Genomic DNA, 25,000 nt, shown 5'->3' with positions numbered 1-25,000 from the left:
ACGTCGTGGGGGCACAAGTGATTGCAGTTCGTCAGAGCATTCGCCATTAAAATACTTGTAGAGTAGGCAGAGGAATGCAACATTTCGTCGGTAGGACAAAGGCTGAAGCTTAGATGATGGTTCAGGACTTATCAAGTTGGAGACTCTCTTTTGAATTTGTCTAGGATTGCGTAATAACTTTTACTTATACAGCATCACGAAGTTTTTTTTTTATTTTGTCGGAGGTGTACGCTCTTCAAGTGATTTTCTATAAAAGTCGAACACATTTCACATTCTGTAAAAATAAAAATCTGTCAGATTAACACAACGTCTGCAAACAAGCTAAGAAAAATAAGAGCTTTAAATTGCATTAAATAATAACAATGTTATCTTCGACAATCGATATAGAAAATAAAGGATTTGTATAAAAAAAAAAGAGGATTTGTGGAAACAGGAAGGGAATGCCAATCCGAGACGAAACCACGTTAAAAAAAAAAAAAGAGGCCTTTCCAGGAATAGCAAGACGAGGAATCGAAAAACATGGAATGGGGATATCGATAAGAAAACGAGATATTCGTAGAGATTTGGAGGAGGGGGAGTAGACGTGGCCGTTGGAATCACTTTCGGTTCAAAATTCCTGCACATAAGAAATAAATCCCGTCGCTTGCACTCCATACGAAGGTGAAAAGCAAAAAAAAATGATTGTTGAGGATATTACATAGATTCCTTTCGTGGAAAAGGGGAAACAAAAAGATATGGCTGGAATGGAGGTGACAAGAATCTTGGTAGAAAAGAAAAAAATATATACTGCAAGAACCGTATTCGTAACATACGTCCATTCACGTGTTTAGCGATTTAATGCTGTTCTTTTTTTTATATAATAAAACTTACCGCCAGTGTGTTCGACTAGCTTAAATAATTATGAATGCAAATTCATTTTATGATTAAGGGAGTTTAATGTTATTCTTCAAAAAAAAAAAAGAAGGCTGGTAAAAAAAAAAAACAATTAAGAATTACCACGTATGAAAATTAAATTTTTTCTGAGAAAAGTAGGGGGTTTAATAATAATAATAATAATAATAATAATAATAATAATAATAATAATAAGAAGAAGAAGAAGAAGAAGAAGAAGAAGAAGAAGAAAACAAAAAGAAGAAAAACAAGAAGATAAAGAAGAAAAAGAATAAAGAAACAATAATTATGTATAATTTAAATTTATGAGAAAAGTAGGAGAGGTGTAATAATAATAATAATAATAATAATAACAATAATAATAATAATAATAATAATAATAATGATAATAATAACAATAATAATAATAATAATAATAATGATAATAATAATAACAATAATAATAATAATAATAATAATCACGTATTAAAATGTAATTGATGAGTGGTGGATGCTAAATCATTATAATGATGATGATGATGATAATAATTACTATCTGATGATAATAATAAAAATAATAACTGATAAATATGATAATTCATAATAATGATAATAATAATAAGAAAAGATAATAATAATAATAATGATAATAATAATAATAATAACAACAAGTAATAACAACAACACGTAATAATAATGAAAACAGCTAAAATATTAAGGAAATCCCTTGAATGCGTAAACCAATACACATAAGCCACATACACGGACTACCCAAGCTACAGAGACAAAACATGAAGAATCGTTACATGGAACCAAGAACATTGAAGATGCATATCCATAAGTTCTTTATCCCGTCCCCAACCCCTCCCATTACCCAATCACCCCCCCCCCAATAAAAAGAATGAAGCCAAATAGCCGAGAAGGGTCAAGGAGGATGGAAAGACCGAGGAGAGAGCACTGTCCAGACTTTCGCTGGACAAGTGTGAAGAAAACTGAGACCTTGGGAAGGCTTATTGCCACTAAAATCTCAGTGGAGACCAATGGCCGCTGGTAAGCGGGTTCCAGGGAACACCGCAGGTTGTTTTCAAGGAGAGATCCTTAATGAGCTGTGTGAAAGCACCTTGTGAGCCAATAATAATAAAAGGAAGAAAAAAAGAACAATTCCGCAGAAAAAGTGAATTTTATGAAAAGAACGCTCAATTATGATAATAACTTTTAATAAAAATAAGGAAAGAAAAAAAGAATTACGCTTGAAATTTTAATTGATGAGAAAAGAAGAGGAGGCTTAATCATAATAATGTTGATAATAATAAAAGAAAAATTTAATTACGCATGAAATTTGAATTTTTTTTCAAGAAGGAATGTATGAAAATTAATTTTTATGAGAAAAAGGAAACGTTTAATCATAATAATGACTGATAATAATAAAGGAGTGAAAACGTAACCACGTATGAAAATTGAATTTTATAGGAAAATTCATTTAAAACTATTCTCAACATCCAACATACAACGATCGCATGAGATTTTAATGTCAAAAGTTTAACTCGATTTAAAAAAAAAAACAATACTTATCCAGTTTACGACCTCTTATTTTGGTATTTTCTTTATAATTGAGCTCTTTGATGAAATTCTTTCCACTAAATATTACACAAGTATATATATATATATATATATATATATATATATATATATATATACATATATATATAAATATATATATATATACATATATATACATATATATAAATATATATATATACATATATATATATATATATATATATATATATATATAATTATTTACCATAATATTTATTAAGTACCTACAGACATTAGTGTTTAATCCTCTCCGGAATCATCAGTGAAGGGTGTCACGATTAACACCGGTCGATAGATTCGAACCCGGCAACAGAAGCCATCTCTGGCTTCATTAGCAAGGACTTAATCTATTCGGTCACCATTAACCGCGAGAAATACTGTTGAAATTTAAACATTTATCTTTAAAAATGTTTTTAACGTGTCAGAGTGATCTAATCATGATATGATGATCTGCGCATGTGATATATATATATATATATATATATATATATATATATATATATAGAGAGAGAGAGAGAGAGAGAGAGAGAGAGAGAGAGACAAATTTAAAACGTCGCGACATTGGACATGCTAATGTTTCAGACAGATTGTGGTTCGGACCACAAGTCCTATTTTTAACCAACCATCTGTCAAAAGCATTAGTATTTTTAACCAACCCGCTGTCAAAAACATTAGTATTTTTAACCAACCATCTGTCAAAAACGTTAGCATTTTTAACCAACCAGCTGTCAAAAGCATTAGCATTTTTAACCAACTATCTGTCAAAAACATTAGCATTTTTAACCAACCAGCTGTCAAAAACATTAGTATTTTTAACCAACCATCTGTCAAAAACGTTAGCATTTTTAACCAACCATCTGTCAAAAACATTAGCATTTTTAACCAACCAGCTGTCAAAAGCATTAGCATTTTTAACCAACCATCTGTCAAAAACATTAGCATTTTTAACCAACCATCTGTCAAAAACATTAGCATTTTTAACCAACCAGCTGTCAAAAGCATTAGCATTTTTAACCAACCAGCTGTCAAAAACATTAGCATTTTTAAACAACCAGCTGTCAAAAACATTAGCATTTTTAACCAACCATCTGTCAAAAACATTAGCATTTTTAACCAACCATCTGTCAAAAACGTTAGCATTTTTAACCAACCATCTGTCAAAAACATTAGCATTTTTAACCAACCATCTGTCAAAAACATTAGCATTTTTAACCAACCATCTGTCAAAAACATTAGCATTTTTAACCAACCATCTGTCAAAAACGTTAGCATTTTTAACCAACCATCTGTCAAAAACATTAGCATTTTTAACCAACCATCTGCCCGAAACATTAGCATAGCCAGTGTTATAGCCGTGTGAATTTTTTTATCTTAATTAAAATGTATCTTGCTCTTCTTTTATTGAGCACTCTTAATAATCTATTAATTAATAGTGAAATTAATATACCCGACATACAAACAAGTATATGTACATTTTTATATTATACTAGCGCGGGGGGTGGATTTGCCCGGTCGTAAAATACGCTTAAATTTGATATTTTAATTTATTCGAATTTCGGATATATTATTATAGAGTTGTGATTTCAAAAGTAAAAAAAATTATTTATTTGCCATCAAAACCGAAATCAGAAGACTCAGTACCGAAATCGAAACTGAAGCATTCAAAGCTGGTGACGTTACCACTGTATCAACGTGACACGTATTTGAACTGATTAAAAATAAACAAAAATGAATGTACAAACTGTATAATGATTTTTTTTTTTTTCAATTTTTACCGATTTTTGATCCCTTAAAAACTATTTTAACCGGCTAAAAATCCAATCATTTGATTAAAATAAACAAATCTTTTTAACCCCTTTTTGACCCCTTAAAACTCATTTTATTTATATTTATATAAAAAAAAAAAAAACGGTCCATAAAAAATGCAATCATTTCAGACCCCTAGCGCCGCTCTGCGACTGTTAGTTTCGGAGAAAGAATTTGAAAATATGGAGACAGACAGATAGACGTAGTGAGTTTTATGAATTAGACTAGCAGTGAAGGGGGGAAGGGTACCCGGTTTTGCCCGGTCGTAAAATACGCTTAAATATGATATTTTAATTTGTTCAGATTTTGTATATATTATTTTAGAGTCGTAATTTCAAAAGTAAAAAAAAAAAACATTTGGGTGCCATCAGCTAAAATCGAAACCGAAAACAAAACTTTAGTATTCAAAGCTGTTGACGTTACCACTGTACCCGCATATGAGCTGATTAAATATTTAAAAAAATAAACTAAGATGAATGTACAAAATCTATAACGACCTTCTTTTTTTTCAATTTTAACCCATTTTTGACCCAAAAAAGAACGGCCCATAAAAATCTAATGACTTAAGGCCCCTGCGCCACTCTGCAACTTTGAATTTCGGAGGAGATAGAGTTTGAAAATATGGAGAAAGACAGACAGACAGACATATAGCCATTAGATTTCCTTCTTTTGTCGAGTCTGCGAACGATTCTTTCATACGTGCACAAATCCTATATTGTTCACTTTTCTTTTCTTTTTTCTTTTTTTACTAAACCCTGTAAAATTTACAAAGAAATAGAAGTCGACGTCTCTATTCTATAATTTGCATGAGTCGAATAAAGTTGCCACCTGCTTTCAATTTAAAGGAATAAGCTTTGCGTCATTTCTGGGAATGTCAATTTACGAAAAAAAAAAAAAAAAGAACGAATAAATAAACACACCGGGTTTCTCTTGTCAAATGCTACTGCAATACAGAATTATCCTATATTTTTATATTTTATTATATTTTAGTTGTACTTTTTGTTATATATATATATATATATATATATATATATATATATATATATATATATATATATATATATATATATACATATATATATACATATATATATATATATACATATATATATACATATATATATATATGTATATACATACATGTATATATATACATATATATACATATATAGATATATACATATATATATATAGATAGATATATAGATATATAGAGATATATATAGATTTTTTTTTTTTTTTTTTTTTTTTTTACATTTTCACCCCAAAAAAGGTAAATTGCCACTTTGGTGTAGGGGGCTACTATCAGGGGCAACAACTACTGGGGTACTATGTACTATGATTTGGGCAGCAAGATGTCGGTTCACGTTACACTTGAACTTCTGCACGTCAGTACTGTTGGGGAAGCAGGGACCTGGAATGGAATTCCAGAGTCTAGCGGTTCTGGGGAAGAAACTATTGGAGTAAAAAGATCTTTTACATTTAGGGATCTCTACAGTGTGGGGGGTGGGATTTAGCAGCCTGTCGGGTTGTCGAGGGTGCTCACGTCGTGGGGGCACAAGTGATTGCAGTTCGTCAGAGCATTCACCACTAAAATACTTGTAGAAAAGGCAGAGGAATGCAACATTTCGTCGATGGGACAGAGGCTGAAGCTTAGATGCCAGTTCAGAGCCTATCAGGATATATATATATATATATATATATATATATATATATATACACACACATACACACACAGGATATATATATATACACACACACACACACATATATATGTATATATATACATATATACATATATATATATATATATATATATATATATGTATATATATATATATATATATATATATATGGTTGAACTATAAAAGTGTCGCCCTAAAGAACACAGCAACAGCACTGCAGCTTTATTTTAAAAACTGTATGAAAACGTCAATTCAGGTAACTTGATTATATAGTAGAGCTGACATCTATTCAATTTAGCTACCATCTCCAGAACTGGGAACATACCTTTTCCAGGAGCGCCGGCGGCACCTCAGCGAATACCTGCCAGATGGCGGCGATCAGGCTGCTTTTTTGGTATTAGTGATGCTCTCAACGTATAACCAACCGATGTAGTCTAGCCGGTTCAGGTCGGAGGAGAAAGAGGGGTAGTGGGAGAAGTGTCCAAAGTCGTAGCACTACTTCTGAAGCCAAACCTGGGTCTGTTTGGGCTTGTGGGTTAGCGCCGAGTTTTTTCTGCCACACCCAGAGTTTGCCAGCGGCCACCCGATTGCACCAGGTGATCACCACACTTTTTAGCACATCTAGGTAAACTTGGGTGTTGTGAGGTGGCATGATCGTGCCTTTACTTGAAACCACAATAAGTATCATAACCGTGACCAGAAACTTCGTTGGTTTGTGTTCTCAAGCGTTGACCTATCCGGATTTGCACTTTGAAGGTGCTGGCAATGGTCCTGTTGTCATAACTTGGATCAGTAAAGAGCATGAGTTGTACAGCGGTACATCTCCGATCTCACTCGTTGAACATTGTGTCACTTTCAGACATGATAGAAGGCTCCTATTGCTTTTTGATCTGTACACAACTGACAAACTAGTAGATGGTATGTAACAATAAAAAAAAAGAAAACCGGTTTTCATCAAACGGAAATGGAATAATATCGTCTTTTCTAAGGCGGCAATTTTATTGTTCAACCTTATCTATACCCCTATAGATTTATTATTTTATTTTTTTTTTTTTTGTATGTTGATATTCATATTAAAACCCTTTTTTCTATTTATTTAAAAAGAAAATACATCTTTGTTATATTGGATTGTGGAATTGCATTCATCTGCAAAAGATCTTGCTAATTTGCATATTCTTTTAAACATTATTTTTAATTAATTCCTTATTAGTTTTTTCCCCCGTTTTCTTATGGGATGATCCTCTTTAGTTAACTATTACGTGTAATTATATTCATGCAGATATTCTATATGATTTATACTTGCGTAATATTTGCGTAAAAAGCTTATAGTCAACACAAACATCTTTTTATATATATTTATGTATGCGTATTTATATATTTGTTTAAAAAATATTGCCTACCAAACTCCTCTGTCAGTTTCTGGTTTACAGACATAAAACTCAATATATAGGATTCGAACCTATGCGAAACTTTATATTTGGGTTTTAGCCGGGGAAAATCAGTGTTAAAGTGTAATAATTAAAAGAAAAGGAATTTGCCAGGTGACGGTCCAACGACGGCATTACGAATATACATGCGTAACGTAATAGCTATTGGTTCATGTTTTAATTTTAGCTTTGCAGCAAACATACCTTTATAACTCAGTCATTAACGTCAAAGGAAAAAGTAAATTGCAATCTAAACGTTTTGGTTTCGATATTCGGTAGTGCCGCACGAGTCATTTTTTTTTTTTTTTTTTTACTTTTTAAATCATTGCCATATGTTTGTTCCAATATAATTCAATAATAAATACGAAATATGCATTAATCAAAATATCATATTTAAGCGCATTTTACGACCGGGCATTGCCGGAAGCCTGCTACTATATATATATATATATATATATATATATATATATATATATATATATATATATATATATATATATATATATATATATATGTATATGTATATATATATATATATATATATATATGTATATATATGTATATATATATATATATATGTGTATATATGTATATATATATATATATATATATATATATGTATATATATATATATATATATATATATATATATATATATATATATATATATATATATATATATATATATATTAAACTCAGACCAGCTTGCTTGCTGTAGTGTTTAAACCGTCTTTCCGGTTTTAAAATTCGTGACCGCCCAGTGTTTAGTCCGATATTACAAGCCACTGCTACTATTCAAAGCATACACAAGGACAACAATATTTTTGTTTTAACTCATTTTAACGTGTTTTCCTTACAAATAAATGTAATTTAACCGCGTTGATTAAAAAAACTGATTTAAATATATAATATATAACTATAATCATATTTATAACCATTCTTAGTTCTTAGTAGAACTCCTGTGGATTCTGACGATTATTTTTTTTTCGGGCCTTACTTTTATGTTTAGGGGTAGAAACTAGGTTTTAGTAGTGCTTTTAGAAATCCTCGTTAATTTTAATTAGCGCTTGCAGTAGTGCTCCGGAGACTGCCTATGTTTTTTTTTTGTTTTTTTTTTTTTTTTTCGACTTTTTTATTGTATTTGAAAGATTAAAGACTAAAGCTAATTTCCAAAAGTACAAAAAAAATTGTACACTTAAAAAAAGTTATGAAATATGTTTTCATGATGAGCTAACGAATTCAGCTAAACTTTGACCTTGTCGGTGTGTGTGCTGAAAGTCTTACAAAACTCCTCTCTGTATATTTCGTCTATAGAGTTTAAATTAGATGCATGGGGTATTTCGACTTGTAGCAAACATTTAATTTAGTTTTTCGCCTGTAAAGAATGCTGCTAAAATGTCGAAATTGGAAACCATATATATATATATATATATATATATATATATATATATATATATATATATATATATATAATGATTGCAATGTCTTGTCAGACGAGTGCCACTGCCCCAGATACTTAAAGTCCATGATCCCAAAAATGACTTCCATCGCCACAGGATCATTTTATAGACAAATCCCTGAGGGAGTATCTATACACAGATGATGTTACAGCGTCTTAGCTTTGTACGACAGCTAAGTCTCTCTCTCGGTTCAAAATGTTGAGATCCAGCAACAAGCAAGAGCAAGATTGCCAGCAACAAGTTAAACTGCAGACCAGCTTAATGCGGGTACTGGTCTCCCGCTTTATGGTTGTTTTTTAATTAGAGATTTCCTTCTCCTAGAAAGGTTGTTTTCACCACGGCTTACAAGAGCCCTCTCCACCCCAACACACACACACACACATACATACATACACACACACACACACAGTGCTAGTTCGCCGTTGACCCCGAAAAAGTATTCATTCGCCCTTTGGAGCACACCTACTATACTAAGGATATTAGTCATTTTCATCGTGGATAATGTCGATACCCTCCCCCCCCATACCCACCCTCACAATAATTTCAAAAATAAAAGAACAGATAAAAACATGTAAATGTAATCGCCCCAAAAAAGAAGTATGTGATATCCTCTCCATCAAGTGAGATTCTAACAATAGTAAAAATCATTCTCCCTCTTTGCCGTCGATGGCCGTTCAACAGTCGACCGAAGTAAAAGATTCCTAAGGAAATATCCTTATCTCGAGAAAGTTCTTCCATCGGCAATGAACAGCCGCAAAACAAAAATAAAATAAATTTTCTTGAAAAAAACTAAATTTTTTCCTGTACTTTCATCTAACAATTTACGCTTTTCGTAATCATATTTTTACGTAGTTTCTTTTTAAAAAAAACTTGACTGAACAAAACGTCTTGAAAAAAAAAACGTGTACTTACACCTAAGAATTTACGGTGAAAAAAAGTAAAACTTTCATCTTTTCTTGAAGGAAAAAAAAAAAAACTTTTTATTGATAAATATTTTGCAAAATGCCATACCCTGTCAAAAGCCTTAGATATATCTAGAGCTACCGCTCTGCCCTCCTCGCTTTGTCCAGTGAATGGTATATACCTTCAGAGATTACAGTGAGGATGTCAGCTGTGGAACGGGCTTGTCTAAATCCATATTGTTTGTCAGTCAGAAGTTTAGCATCTGTAATGTGCCGGACTAGAGCATGGTTAATTATGGTCTCAAATATTTTGGCGAAAAGTGGGAGGAGGCTAATGGGGCGATAATTTGATGGGTCAGTTTTTTCGCCAGAATTCTTGAATACTAGTACCACAGAAGCAATTTTTCAACAGCCCGGAAAGCATGATTCATTAAGGCATTTGTTGTAGAGTTTGGAGAGAACTGGAGCTACTTCGGCTGAGCACGTTTTTAATAGCACAGCTGGGATGAGATCAGGTCCACATGCGTTTGAAGTGTCAAGGTTTTTTATGATAGCGTGTATCTGAGCAGGGGTGATTTTTAGATCGTCTGGCGTGGCGTCTGTCCGTAAAGGAAAGTCAGGCAGGGGGTGGTTGGAAGGGTACAGTGTGGAGTGCGAGGCAAACCGGCTGGCTAGCATATTAGGCTTGTCGATGTTGAGCAAACAACCTCGTGATTGTTGGTTAGTGGGGGAATTGTTGATTGCCCATTATTTACTACACTGTTGTAGATTTTCCAGAAGTCATGATTTCCTCATTTTTGTGCTTCGGTGCGTTTTTTAGTGGTTTCAGTAAATTCTCTCTTGGCTGTCGCTATTTCTTTCTTAACGTTACTTCTAGCTTCTATATACTTCTGTTTGTTTGAACTGGACTTATGTCGGTTAAATCTGATGTATGCATGCTGCCTTTGAGCAATGACAGTTGCGCAAGTCGAAGTAAACCATTGGGGAGAGTGGGGCTTGCTATAAATGTAATAAATAAATGAAATAATAAACTAATGAAACTTTTGTATATATTAATCAAATTGTGAACAAACAAACAAACAGACAGGAATACGAATTTATATATATATATATATATATATATATATATATATATATATATATATATATATGTTGTACTAGCAGGGAGGCCCGTCGTTACTCGGGATTGAATGAAGGCAACGAATGTTCCACATTTCCAATACTTTTATTGTCATCAAAATTGGTGAAATTTTTTCAACCAAATTGACTGATTGCCTACTCTAGTCGGGAACTCACCGCAGTACACTGAGAGGAACTTCCACATGCCTCGCCGCAGTTACTTAGTCCACAATAGATTGTAATCTATATTGCACTGTAGAAAGTCTAAAGTTGATTTTATAAAATTATTTGTGCATTATTTTTCATATAATATCTTGAATTTACGCTTAAAATGTAAGAATCAAGTATCATGGTTCAATTGTGTTCTCGACAGAAACATTCGCATCAAAAATACTCAAACTGAGATAGAAACCAAAACCGAAAGACGAGGAGTCTGGTACGATAACCATTAGGCCAGCATGAAAAATCTTTGAAAAGTCTTTTCAAACCTACTTATTCTTAACATAATGTCCACGATTGACGCATTGGCAGTCGTCAAACAGTTGACAAACAGTTGACAAACAGATAAACATCCGATATCCTCCTCACGTTTCAATTTTTCAATTTTGCCCCCTTAGCAGAACATTTTTCCGGATGAAAACCAATTAAAAAGTGTTCCACATATCTGAATACCCTATATACCAATTTCCAAGTCTTTAGATCAAAAATTCGTTGAGTATATAAGTTGAGAAGTGCCCTCTCTCTCTCACACACACATACATTCTCACGTTTGTAGATAGATAGATAGATAGATAGATAGATAGATAGATAGATAGATGTACTAGCAGGTCGCCCTGCGTTGCCCGGTCGTAAAATGCATATAAATATTATATTTTTATTCATACAGAAACGGAGACATGCGCATGCGAGTATTATGTTTTTCGAAACTTTTTTGTAAGTTAAGAACAAGAAAATACTTTGGCTGAAATCGAAACCAAAACCTGGAGTGAGTCAAGAACGATAACTATTAGACCAGCTTGACGCAATCTTTAAACATTGTTTTACAACCTACTAATTTTTAGCATAATGAATCTGTCATGTGACCCCTTCACACATGCGCATTTGTGGAACAATAACAAAACACATAAAAATTCGAGGATCCCCACTTACCAATTTTTCAAATTTCACCCCTTAGCAGCCCGTTTTTTAATGAAAACCGATTAAAACGTTTTCCACATTTCTGAATATCGTTTATACTAAATTTCTTGTCTGTAAATAAAAAATCTGTTGAGTGTATAGGTTGAGAAGCGTCCTCACACACACATCCTTATTATACATATATATGTATATATATATATATATATATATATATATATATATAGAGAGAGAGAGAGAGAGAGAGAGAGAGAGAGAGAGGGGGGGGAGGGGGAGAAAGAAAGAAAGATAGAGAGAGGAGGAGAGAGGGGGAGGGAATCAATATATAGATATTATCATAATAATAATCGAATCGATTAACTGTCTCTTGTCAAACGAAAGCTATCTTTATCCTCTTCGTATTATTGCCAGAGAAATACTATTGTCTCTTTCGATGGTTGCCGTCGTCTTTAAACTTTATTCCGTGTGACTCACCTAAAACTGATCATCCTAATCTCACAAGTGAATCCTACAGTTTTATTCTCTTTAGTTGAATTAATAGATTATTGCCAAATCCTCCTAAAATATGTCCACGTCAGATTCATCATATTATAATGAATGAGTGAAATCTATATATATATATAAAAGCGAAAATGTATGTATGTATGTATGTATGTATGTATGTATGTATGTATGTATGTATGTATGTATGTATGGTGGAGAGGGCTCCCGTAAGCCGTGGTGAAGGCAACCTTTCTAGGAGAAGCAAATCTCTGATTTAAAAAACCATAAAGCGGGAGACCAGTACCCGCATTAAGCTGGTCTGCAGTTTAATTTGTTACTGGCTATCTTGCTCTTGCTTGTTGCTGGATCTCAACATTTTGAACCGAGAGAGAGACTTAGCTGTCGTACAAAGCTAAGACTCTGTAACATCATCTTTGTATAGATACTCCCTCAGGCATTTGGGCTCATGGATTTTAAGTGTCTGAGGGAGTGGCACTCGTCTGACAAGACGTTGCAATCATTATCATCATGTATGTATGTGAGTATGTTTGTGTGTCTGTTAAAAACTTTCGACAGACACAACAAAAATTCACAAACTTGGTATTATATTGAAGCTCCATCCTCCGCTCGAAAAATATCAAAAAATTGGCCACAATTTTAAACAGGGGGGGGCAACAAAAACGGCCCTCTAGTGACGACGATCGGTTCTACGCATGCGTCAGATGACGTCATGGCCTGATTTACTTTAAATAGTTGAAAAACTGATTAAATTTCATGTACGTCGCGTTAGTTCAGTTGATTAACACGTTGGTTCATTATCTAAAAGTTTTGGGTTCGAATCGTGACACGAGATGTCTTTCTTTTTTTTTCGATTTTTTAAATTTAAATATTGAACCAGTGTTATTTAAGCCATTTTTCACGTAACGTTCGTTTTTCTGTTTTTTTGTTTTTTGTTTTTTTTTGCTTCGCTTAAATACACACCTAAAAACACCCGGTTACCCACCGATTTTTTAAATTTTAATATCGAAACAGGCTTATTTAAGCCATTTTTCACGTGTCCTTTTCTGTTTTCATCGTTCGTTTGCCTTACGTTATTTTTTTGTGTTTTTTCGATGTTTTGATTACCCCCCCCCCGCTTAAGTTTTAACGTTGTTTTTTTTACTTCGCTTATAACAAACAAACTTGGTCATTGACGACGTCGTTGTCATCGTCGTCGTCCTCGTCGTCGTCCTCGTCCTCGTCGTCCTCGTAACGCTCGACGACTTCCGTGTGCGCACCTGTCAATTTGGTTCTTACTTAAATAAGTTCAAACATCTTTCACTAACTCATTCTGGCTGACCGATTTTATTTTCAAACTTCGCCTCAGGGCTTCGGGTTCGATCCTACCCCCCCCCCCCGGTTTCTTTTTTATTTAACACCACACACACCTACAAACACCCGGGCAACGCCGGGTACCCCCGCTAGTCTATAATATAAAGGGCAAAAATCTGTTTAAATGTATGTATGTATGTATGTATGTATGTATGTATATATATATGTCTCAGAAAAATTTTCGACAGAGGCGATGGATTTTCACGAGATCGGTATCATTTTGAAGCTCGACTCTTTGAAGGACAAATATAAAAAAATTGGCTAAAAACATTAATTCCTTCAACCTCAAGTGGGCACTTTTCTACAAGGAGGGGTAGCAAAAAATCGTTTCTTTCATGACAATTTAGCCATACACGCATGCGCAAAAAGCGTTGTTTCTTGAATTAGTTTCAATATATAACAACGACCTAATTTCGCACGCGCGGTCATAGACCAATCGTTATAGTAGCAGCGTCGTTATCTTATGATTGCACATTCGAGCCGATATGTCAGATATTTTTTTTCGATTTTTAAAGTTTTAATATTGGAACAGGTTTATTTATGCCATTTTTACGTTCGTTATGTTTTTATTTTTCTATAACGTTCGCTGTTTTTTTTGTTTTTGTTTTCCGATTTTTTAAGAAGTTTTAACATTTAAACATGGTTATTTATGCCATTTCTTTTTCGTTCGCTTATTCTTTATTTTGCATCACGTTCGCTGTTTTTTTTAAGAATATTTAAACATGGTCATTACGTTCTCTTATTCTTTATTTTCAATTTTGTCTTGATTCACCCCCCACCCAACGCACACACATCTCCAAACACCCGGGCAACGCCGGATACCCTCGCTAGTATTATATAAAAGTCACTCTGTGTGTGTGAGAGAGGGGCAGAGAGTTCCTTATAGGTTCCGAAACTACTGAGTCTATCTTTTGCAAATTGCACCCAAATCTAATTTATGTGTCTGGCAGTGTTCTTAGGTATGTTTCGTACAGAAATCCATCCAATAAGTATTAAAAATCGAAAAAATCCGATCTGAAAAGTAGCTTTTCTCTCTTATAGATGAAAAGGAATAAGTTTTGCAAGGTAATATTTTATGTTACACCGTCCAAGGGAGATAATAAAAGCTCAGCAAATCGTAATTTTTCCTTCACGAAGATTCAGTTATGAATCGAAGGATCAAATTTAATTTTAATGAATAAATATGTTTATTTATTGAAGAGATTATGCACTTATCTGGTCTTTAAATTTTGAATTTTGTAATTTTGAATTATATATATTTATATATGAGGAGGAATAGAGACATTTGTATACACTTTTATCTTCTTTTGCTAACTTAATTCCGCTTAATAACTTTTGAGATTTCCGGAATTCATAAAAATGCTTGTATTTAAAAGTAATGCATTTCCGCTGTTTAAAGAAATTAAGAAGTTATTATTCCTATCGATTTTTATTTCCATGAAAATTGAATTTGAAATTAAAGAAATACCAAAAACAATTGAAATCAGTTGAATTTCTATTTAAAAAAAAAAACAAGTCCAAGAGTAACTTTAAATAATAATTACTTTACTTAAAAATAAAAACCAAATGTTGAATTCAAGTTTTAAAAGTTCAAATTCAAACTAAATTTGCTAAATTACTAATTTGAGCTGCTGTACATCAAATGTAGAAATATCTATTTTAGATAAAGCAAAGCTCAAACAAAACTAAAGCAAAACTCAAGCAAAGCTCAAACAAAACTAAAGAAAAACTCAAGCAAAGCTCAAACAAAACAAAAGCAAAACTTAATCAAAGCTCAAACAAAACTAAAGCAAAACTTAATCAAAGCTCAAACAAAACTAAAGCAAAACTCAATCAAAGCTCAAACACAACTAAAGCAAAACTTAATCAAAGCTCCAACAAAGCAAAAGCAAAACTCAATCAAAGCTCAAACAAAACAAAAGCAAAACTAAATCAAAGCTCAAACAAAACAAAAGCAAAACTCAATCAAAGCTCCAACAAAACAAAAGCAAAACTCAATCAAAGCTCAAACAAAACAAAAGCAAAACTCAATCAAAGCTCAAACAAAACAAAAGCAAAACTCAATCAAAGCTCAAACAAAAAAAAGCAAAACTCAATCAAAGCTCAAACAAAACAAAAGCAAAACTCAATCAAAGCTCAAACAAAACAAAAGCAAAACTCAATCAAAGCTCAAACAAAACAAAAGCAAAACTCAATCAAAGCTCAAACAAAACTAAAGCAAAACTTAATCAAAGCTCAAACAAAACTAAAGCAAAACTTAATCAAAGCTCAAACAAAGCTAAAGCAAAACTTAATCAAAGCTCAAACAAAACAAAAACAAAACTTAATCAAAGCTTAAACAAAACAAAAGCAAAACTCAAGCAAAGCTCAAACAAAACTAAAGCAAAACTTAATCAAAGCTCAAACAAAACTAAAGCAAAACTTAATCAAAGCTCAAACAAAGCTAAAGCAAAACTTAATCAAAGCTCAAACAAAACAAAAACAAAACTTAATCAAAGCTTAAACAAAACAAAAGCAAAACTCAAGCAAAGCTCAAACAAAACTAAAGCAAAACTCAATCAAATCTCAAACAAAACAAAAGCAAAACTCAATCAAAGCTCAAACAAAACAAAAGCAAAACTCAAGCAAAGCTCAAACAAAACTAAAGCAAAACTTAATCAAAGCTCAAACAAAACTAAAGCAAAACTTAATCAAAGCTCAAACAAAACAAAAGCAAAACTTAATCAAAGCTCAAACAAAACAAAAGCAAAACTCAATCAAGGCTCAAACAAAATTAATGCAAAACTCAAGCAAAGCTCAAACAAAACAAAAGCAAAACTCAATCAAAGCTCAAACAAAACTAAAGCAAAACTTAATCAAAGCTCAAACAAAACTAAAGCAAAACTCAAGCAGAGCTCAAACAAAACTAAAGCAAAACTTAATCAAAGCTCAAACAAAACTAAAGCAAAACTCAATCAAAGCTCAAACAAAACAAAAGCAAAACTTTATCAAAGCTCAAACAAAACAAAAGCAAAACTCAATCAAAGCTCAAACAAAACTAAAGCAAAACTTAATCAAAGCTCAAACAAAACTAAAGCAAAACTTAATCAAAGCTCAAACTAAACTAAAGCAAAACTTAATCAAAGCTCAAACAAAACAAAAGCAAAACTCAATCAAAGCTCAAACAAAACTAAAGCAAAACTTAATCAAACTCAAACAAAACTAAAGCAAAACTTAATCAAAGCTCAAACAAAACAAAAGCAAAACTTAATCAAAGCTCAAACAAAACAAAAGTAAAACTCAATCAAAGCTCAAACAAAACTAAAGCAAAACTTAATCAAAGCTCAAACAAAACAAAAGCAAAACTTAATCAAAGCTCAAACAAAACAAAAGCAAAACTCAATCAAAGCTCAAACAAAACTAAAGCAAAACTTAATCAAAGCTCAAACAAAACTAAAGCAAAACTCAAGCAGAGCTCAAACAAAACTAAAGCAAAACTTAATCAAAGCTCAAACAAAGCAAAAGCAAAACTCAATCAAAGCTCAAACAAAACAAAAGCAAAACTTTATCAAAGCTCAAACAAAACAAAAGCAAAACTCAATCAAAGCTCAAACAAAACTAAAGCAAAACTTTATCAAAGCTCAAACAAAACTAAAGCAAAACTTAATCAAAGCTCAAACTAAACTAAAGCAAAACTTAATCAAAGCTCAAACAAAACAAAAGCAAAACTCAATCAAAGCTCAAACAAAACAAAAGCAAAACTTAATCAAACTCAAACAAAACTAAAGCAAAACTCAAGCAAAATTCAAACAAAACAAAAGCAAAACTCAATCAAAGCATAAGCAAAGCTTAAAAAATTAAAGTAAAACAAACGTAAAACTCAAGTAAGCTTAAACAAAACTTAATCAACGCTCACAGAAAACTAATATAAAACTCAATCAAAGGTCAAACAAAACTAAAGCAAAACTCAAGCAAAGCTTAAACTGAACTAAAGCTAAAAAAAAAACTAACGCAAAGCTCAATCAAAGCTCAGACAAAATTATATTGAACATTCGAATATCTATGTATTTCATATAGAGTTCAAGAGTTAGCCCTAGGTAGGGGGGGGCTCCTTAATTTCTTAGAACTTTGACTTAAGTAAAATAAAACATAAAAAGTAAGCACTTTCTGTTGGAAGTATTTGTTGTCAATCCCAAGAATAAGAATATATCTATCTGCAAGTGATACCAAACTACCATATCAAGGGGTAGCAAATCAGAAAAAAAACTTTTAGAACGACTAATACATTAAACCATCTTAGAAAAGTTCATCCAGAATAAGCAAAACTTGCAGATAAGGAAAGAAAACACAATGGATGTTCAGGAAAAGACATTCCATGAAAAAGTGGCAGAAACTACGAACCTGCAACGAGACCCCAAACTACTATTGAATCAATATTGTCCAAGAAGAAAATTTGGGATATCAATGATCACAGGTCATAAAAGACCCATTATCTGGAGAAAGGGTTGCTTTGGCATACAACTGATATTGGATTTCACAGAATTATCGAAAAACGTTGTTCAAATTACAGTATTCCATAAAAAAAGTACAAGCGTGAAAAAAATAATTTCAAATTAGTGGGACCTGTGGAAATTCCACAGCGGACACTTTCATATGTAATATATTGATGTTGGCATTCTGTAGATGTCCAGTGTAAATGGAAACGCATTGATATCATTGTAGCTCTTTTGTTAAAACTGCAAAAGTATTTATCTAAGCTAGAACGAACGTCCGGCAAAGCCCGGTCATAAAGTACGCTTAGATATATTTTAATTCTTGCAGATTTCGTATATATTGCTATAGAGTTAATGTTCTGTCGATGTTTATATTTTATAAAGTTGCAATTTCAAAAATAAAAACTATATATTCATATGACTTCGGTACATTAGCTTGAATCGAAACCGAAATAAAAGGTTATGAAATATATATATATATATATATATACAAACATACATGCATATACATATATATATGCATATATATATACACATACGTATATATACATATATACGTATATATTCATGTATATATACATACATATATATATACATATACATATATATACATATACATATATCTACATATAAATATATACATATATATACATATATATACATATATATACATATATATATGCATATATATGCATATACATATACACACACACACACACATATATATATATATATATATATATATATATATATATATATATATAATTGGCAGAAACTACGAACCTCCAACGAGACCCACAACTACTATAATGTTCTATTGTCAAGAGTGTTTTTATTCAAGAAGTTTGAAGAAATGCTGGTTGTGAAAATTTTCAAACGCCATAATGCTTGAAATTGTCGAACTGGTATGGAAACAATTGTAACTTAAAATGAAATACACTTTCTGTTGCTATCAACACCTTTTTTGAAGTCTTGGTTTTGTTTATACAGTATATTAATATATTAATGCTCAATTATGAAATATGATACATTTGTAGCTTACTTTTTAAGTCATCTCTCTTTGACTTAAAACTTATTGGTATATAAAAATTTACTGAATTACACGAACCCAGTAAAACTCAGTATATTACATACAAGTCTATATATATATATATATATATATATATATATATATATATATATATATGATTAATATATACAAAAGTTCCATTATTTTATTATTTCATTTATTTCTATATATAGTATGATTCTTTAAAAAATACACGACTCATTTACCTCATTTGTTTATTATATTAAGGAAAATCAATTGTATTAAATAGCTGTATGTTAGTTTAAGTTTCTAGCGAGAGAGTTGTTTTAATTGTTCTATTAAAGATTGTTATTTCATCAACTTTAAATAACAATTATATTGATAATATATTTAATTAAATTTATTTGGAATTATTACTTCCGACATCGATTTTTTATATATATTAGTGGCCTGGCAAGATCACACGGGAGACTATAGAAGCACCAAAACTAACTCTGGTCTGCTATAACACTATATATACAACTGTAAGCAAATTTGGGCATGTTTTATTAATTTGAAAATATATGGGGGGGTACCAATTTTTGTAAATTTAAACACTAGAACAGTATTATAATCTTCAAAACGTCTGCAAATTTTCATGTAATTTCGTCCCATAGAACCAAAGATATGAGCATTTCAATATTCAATTTGGCTACGACTATACATTAATTGAAATTAGTTGACTCCCCAGACACGATTTCGGAACAACCTATTTGTTGAGGGACATCACGTCTCTACGAAGGATGGGCCGTTTTTTCTACATATATTAGACATAAAGAGGAGATTATAAATAGATGTATATAAATACCCGTGCACATACACTTTTTCATGATAAACCTTGAACTCAGAATTAGATTGAATCGAGAAACTGTATCGACAACGGACAACGCTAGACCCAAAGTGGTGTTTCTGAAATCGTGTCTGGGAGTCGGCTAATTTCAGTTAATGTTTGCAGCTGCGATATCTACCGCCTACATAACAGCAGTAACTATCTTAGTTGCATAAGACGCGTGACTTGTCACATAGGAGAATGTAGAACTAGATAAAATATAAAAATTAAAGTCGAGACATAGCCAATAGATTGCGCCGTGGCCCATACAGTAAGGTCCTCCGTATTGCACACTTCATGCGTGCAACGACCTGGGTTCGCGCCTATGTCGGAGCACCTCACTGATGAGATGCAGTACATCGAACCAACTTTAGGTCTGACGTTGTCCGTTTTCGATGCACTTGCTCGATTCCATTCTGAGTTCTAGCTTTATCATGAAAATGCGTATGTGAACAGGTATTTATATATATCTATCTATAATCTCCTCTTAATGTCTAATATATATATATATAGAGAGAGAGAGAGATGGGGGAGAGTCAACCACATACAGTACTGTTTCGCTGTATCATAGCTCATCAGTGCGGCTTGACAAGTAACTACCTCAAGCCAGGATTGAAACTCGACCCTCCAAACGATACTCGGTGCTTTCACGTTACGCTATTCGGCTATGAATTGTCAAACGCTCAAGTTTAATATATATATATATATTGTTACACTAAACTGATGATTGCGTGAGCATGAAATACTAGTGTCCTTAGGTAAAAATGAATAATTATATATATATATATATATATATATATATATATATATATATATATAAAGGGAACGGGGATGTAGTTACGTAGGTATGTATGTAGGTAGGTAAGATGCTGGTAGGTAAAGATTATTATACATCTTCAGAATATTGCTTATGGCCGTAAAACATCCTGTTACCATGGAAATATAATCCTGTGTTTAGCATTGACATTATTGTCATGGATGCATTGTGTGCGAGTGTGCGCTCGAGAGAGCCGGAGAAAGAGAGATATAAAGAAAGATATATAGATTGAAGGACGGAACGAAAAGAGAGAGAGAGAGAGGGCGAATGAACAAGGGAATGGGAACGGAGAAGAAAAGAAAGAAAGAGGGAAAGGGCGAATGTAGTCGATTATTCTGTGTAGTTCCTTCTAAGACTATTGCGTAGGCGTCGATAAAAATTCATTTTTCATTCTCCATTTTAATTGATTGTTTGCGCGTAACAAAAAACGTGTCCTCCATTTTTTTAAGCGTAAATCGATCAGCTCAAATTCAAATATCTACTTATCTAAGAATGTATATTCAGGCAATGATAAATACCATCGCTCACACACACACACACACACACACACACACATATATATATATGTATCTATATATACAAATCAAACATATGTATGTCTATATATTGCGTTCATATATATATATATATATATATATATATATATATATATATATATATATATATATAGTCATCCACATACGGTACTGTTGCGCTGTTTCACGGCTCATCAATGCGGCTATACAAGCAACTACCTCAAGCCAGGATCGAACGCCGACCGGCCAAACGACAGCCGGGGCTTCTTACCGTTACGCTATTCGGCTACAGCTATATCACATATGTATAAATTTATATCACACACACACACGCGCACACACACACACACACACACACACACACATATATATATATATATATATATATGTGTGTGTGTGTGTGTGTGTGTGTGTATATATATGTGTGTGTGTGTGTGTGTATATATATAAATATATATATACATATATATATATATATATATTACATGTTTGGTTTGGTTTGGTTTGGTTTAGTTTGGTTTGGTTGCTTTATTTTACGGCATATCAACCTTTTTCGAGTTAATGCCGAATCCATTCATTTTGGAAATAGTGTTCATGTTGCATTGAATTAATTAGTAGAAGTTGTTATTCTTCAATCGTTAGTTTGTAGTGTTTGGTCTGGTTGATTTTATCGTTTTTGTTCCCTGGCCTGCAGAACATGAATGAGTTTTGCAGTAGGAGAGAGAAAAGAGGTACAGTATGTTTGGCACATTTTAAGTAGGAAACCAATAAGGAAGTAGGTGAGATGGAAAGAGTAAAAGGAAATAGGAAGAAGGAAAGGGGAAAAGGGTGGATGTTTTTTTTTGGGGGGGGGAGTGCAGAACAAACTTTAGTTTTGCAAAAGGGAATAGAAAAAGAAAAAAGCATGAATGTTAGGTGGATCAAACGCGGAATATTGTGTGTAGCTTAATTGCCATATATATTTTTTATAACTTACTACCTAGCTCTACCTATGTATGTAGCACTGTTGAAGTAAATACTTAAGGTTTACGCAACAATTTATACTTTCGTAAAGCTCCTTTAATAATGAATATCCAAATAGCAATAGAGGCACCTCCCTAACAACTCTGATTAAAGACCTCCAGTATAGGAATATTCCATACTCGCTAAAATGGGATTTATTGAAAAAATCCAATTCATACACCCTTAAATCCAAATTCTGCAACCTTTGCACTTCAAAAGCAGTTGCAATAATAACATATCCTAAAGCCACGATAAACACCAAAAATGAACTTATTTCGTTATGCAAGCACAGGAAAAACTTCAAGTATATCCAGCTCAAAACCACTTAAATCACGATACCTGAACTCGTTTTGGCATGTTGCCCCTATATGTATAAGCATGAATTCACTCTTGTATGAGTGTATATGTATGCACGCTTGAGGGGGAGATGTTGCATGCGCTGTAGCTATGTTAATATTTACGTATGTCTATATGTGTACTTATACATATGCATGTTTGAGCAAGTATATGTTTGTATATGTTTATATATGTATGGCTGTACATGTGTATATGTATGCGTATATATGTGTATATGTGTGTATATGCGTATATATGTGTGTGTGTGTATATATATATATATATATATATATATATATATATATATATATATATATATATATATGTGCATGATCTTGTCTCCATTAATTCCATTTCCTTATATATGTGGATGTAAAATAATCTCTGACGAGGACGCTTCACAGAACGTCTGAAACGCGTAAAAACGATTTCAATGATTTAAAAACATTATTACAATGATCCAAACATAATTCCCAATGAAAAACCAAGACACGGAATAATAAAATAATGTTAAAAAATACACATTGTTGGTGACTACCCCCCTATTTAAATATATATATATATATATATATATATATATATATATATATATATATATATATGAGCTTGTAGGCGTACATTTTGTGTTGAGTGTATATACATATGATTATGAGCTGTAGTGTATATATGTATGTATGCACGTATGTGTGTGTGCTTGTATACGCGTATGTATGTATGTTTATGTGTATATATGTGTGTGTGTGTGTGCGCGCACGCGCATGGACATTTAACGGAGTTACACACCTTAGCCGTATATTAGGTGACTCTAACTGTCTATATCTCCCTGGACAATATAAATGCGTTGGCAATTGGGGATTATCTCCCCTCTAAAATAGAATCATTAGATAAACCGGATCATTTGTTGATGTATATATATCTTTAACGGTAGGGGCACGCTCTCTGTATTTGTATGTTAGATATATGTATCAGTGTGCGCACCTTTACCTCTTTTTAGACATAACACTTATGTAGATGTTTATTCGCTGTATGTATACGATGGTATGCAAAAGGAGGTATGACTTACATACTTGCATTTGATTATAGGGATCTTCGGCCGTACAAATGTGCGCAGTTGTACACTCGAGTACGCGCGCATGTATACTCGCCCGGCTGTATAAGTAGTTCCCTGCTCTAATATGCGTGTTTGCGCTGATATGTATACATGTAATTGAGGTCACATGTGCATTAGTATAAGGATGCGTGTGTATATAAATCTGTATTTATGTATGCATGGTATGGATCAGTGTTTTATGCGTAAGTGTATACTATGTATATGCATATGTGTATGTTTATATATGTATATGTACGTGTGTATGTGTGTCTGTGGATATATATGTGCTTATATCTGCACTTATGTTTAGGTTTGACAGATGAATATACAAGTAATCATTATATAAACAGTTAAAATCAACCACGCCTAGGCGAACCCATACCCAGCCCCACATTTAAATCAATTCTCCTCTTTATTAAAATAGCTAATTAACCACAGTATATAAAGCACTCACTTAAACATCAATTCCAACTCAACGAACAATAAAACAAACTCATCCATAGATCGTCTCTAAACAGTAATATATGTATTTTAAATAAAATTCAAACAAACTTAATTAAACCAGATCACACTACGACAACAATCGTAATGAACTGACTCATCTCAACTAATCAAGTCACCTTTGAATATACACTCAAAATTAAAAGAACCCAACCTTAAACTCACAAATAAGTAACCCTCCAAATATTCCATATTTTCAGACCATGACTCATCTCTATCTCCATATCATCCGCTCACCTATCCGCACGGCAAAAACAGTACACCCACCCCTTATCACGCACCCCCATTGAAAATCACAAGAATATCAATTTCCCATTTGAACTTAAAATCAAGAGGTCAACCCTTTTAAAGAATACTAAAATACAATTCCTCCCCCACCCCGCCGAAAAATTTAACACCCCCCCTCTCTCTTTACCCTCTCTACTTCACCCCACTCTCTTCTTTCCCTCATCTAAAAGGCTTCTCTCACCCACTATCAACAAGAAAGCGAACTATCTTTCTACCGGGACTCAC

This window comes from Euprymna scolopes, chromosome 22 (assembly GCF_053919585.1).
Source record: "Euprymna scolopes isolate OS-2025 chromosome 22, ASM5391958v1, whole genome shotgun sequence".
NCBI lineage: Eukaryota > Metazoa > Mollusca > Cephalopoda > Sepiida > Sepiolidae > Euprymna > Euprymna scolopes.
The sequence above is the reverse complement of the archived record's forward strand: the minus strand, read 5'-3'. Positions refer to the sequence as shown.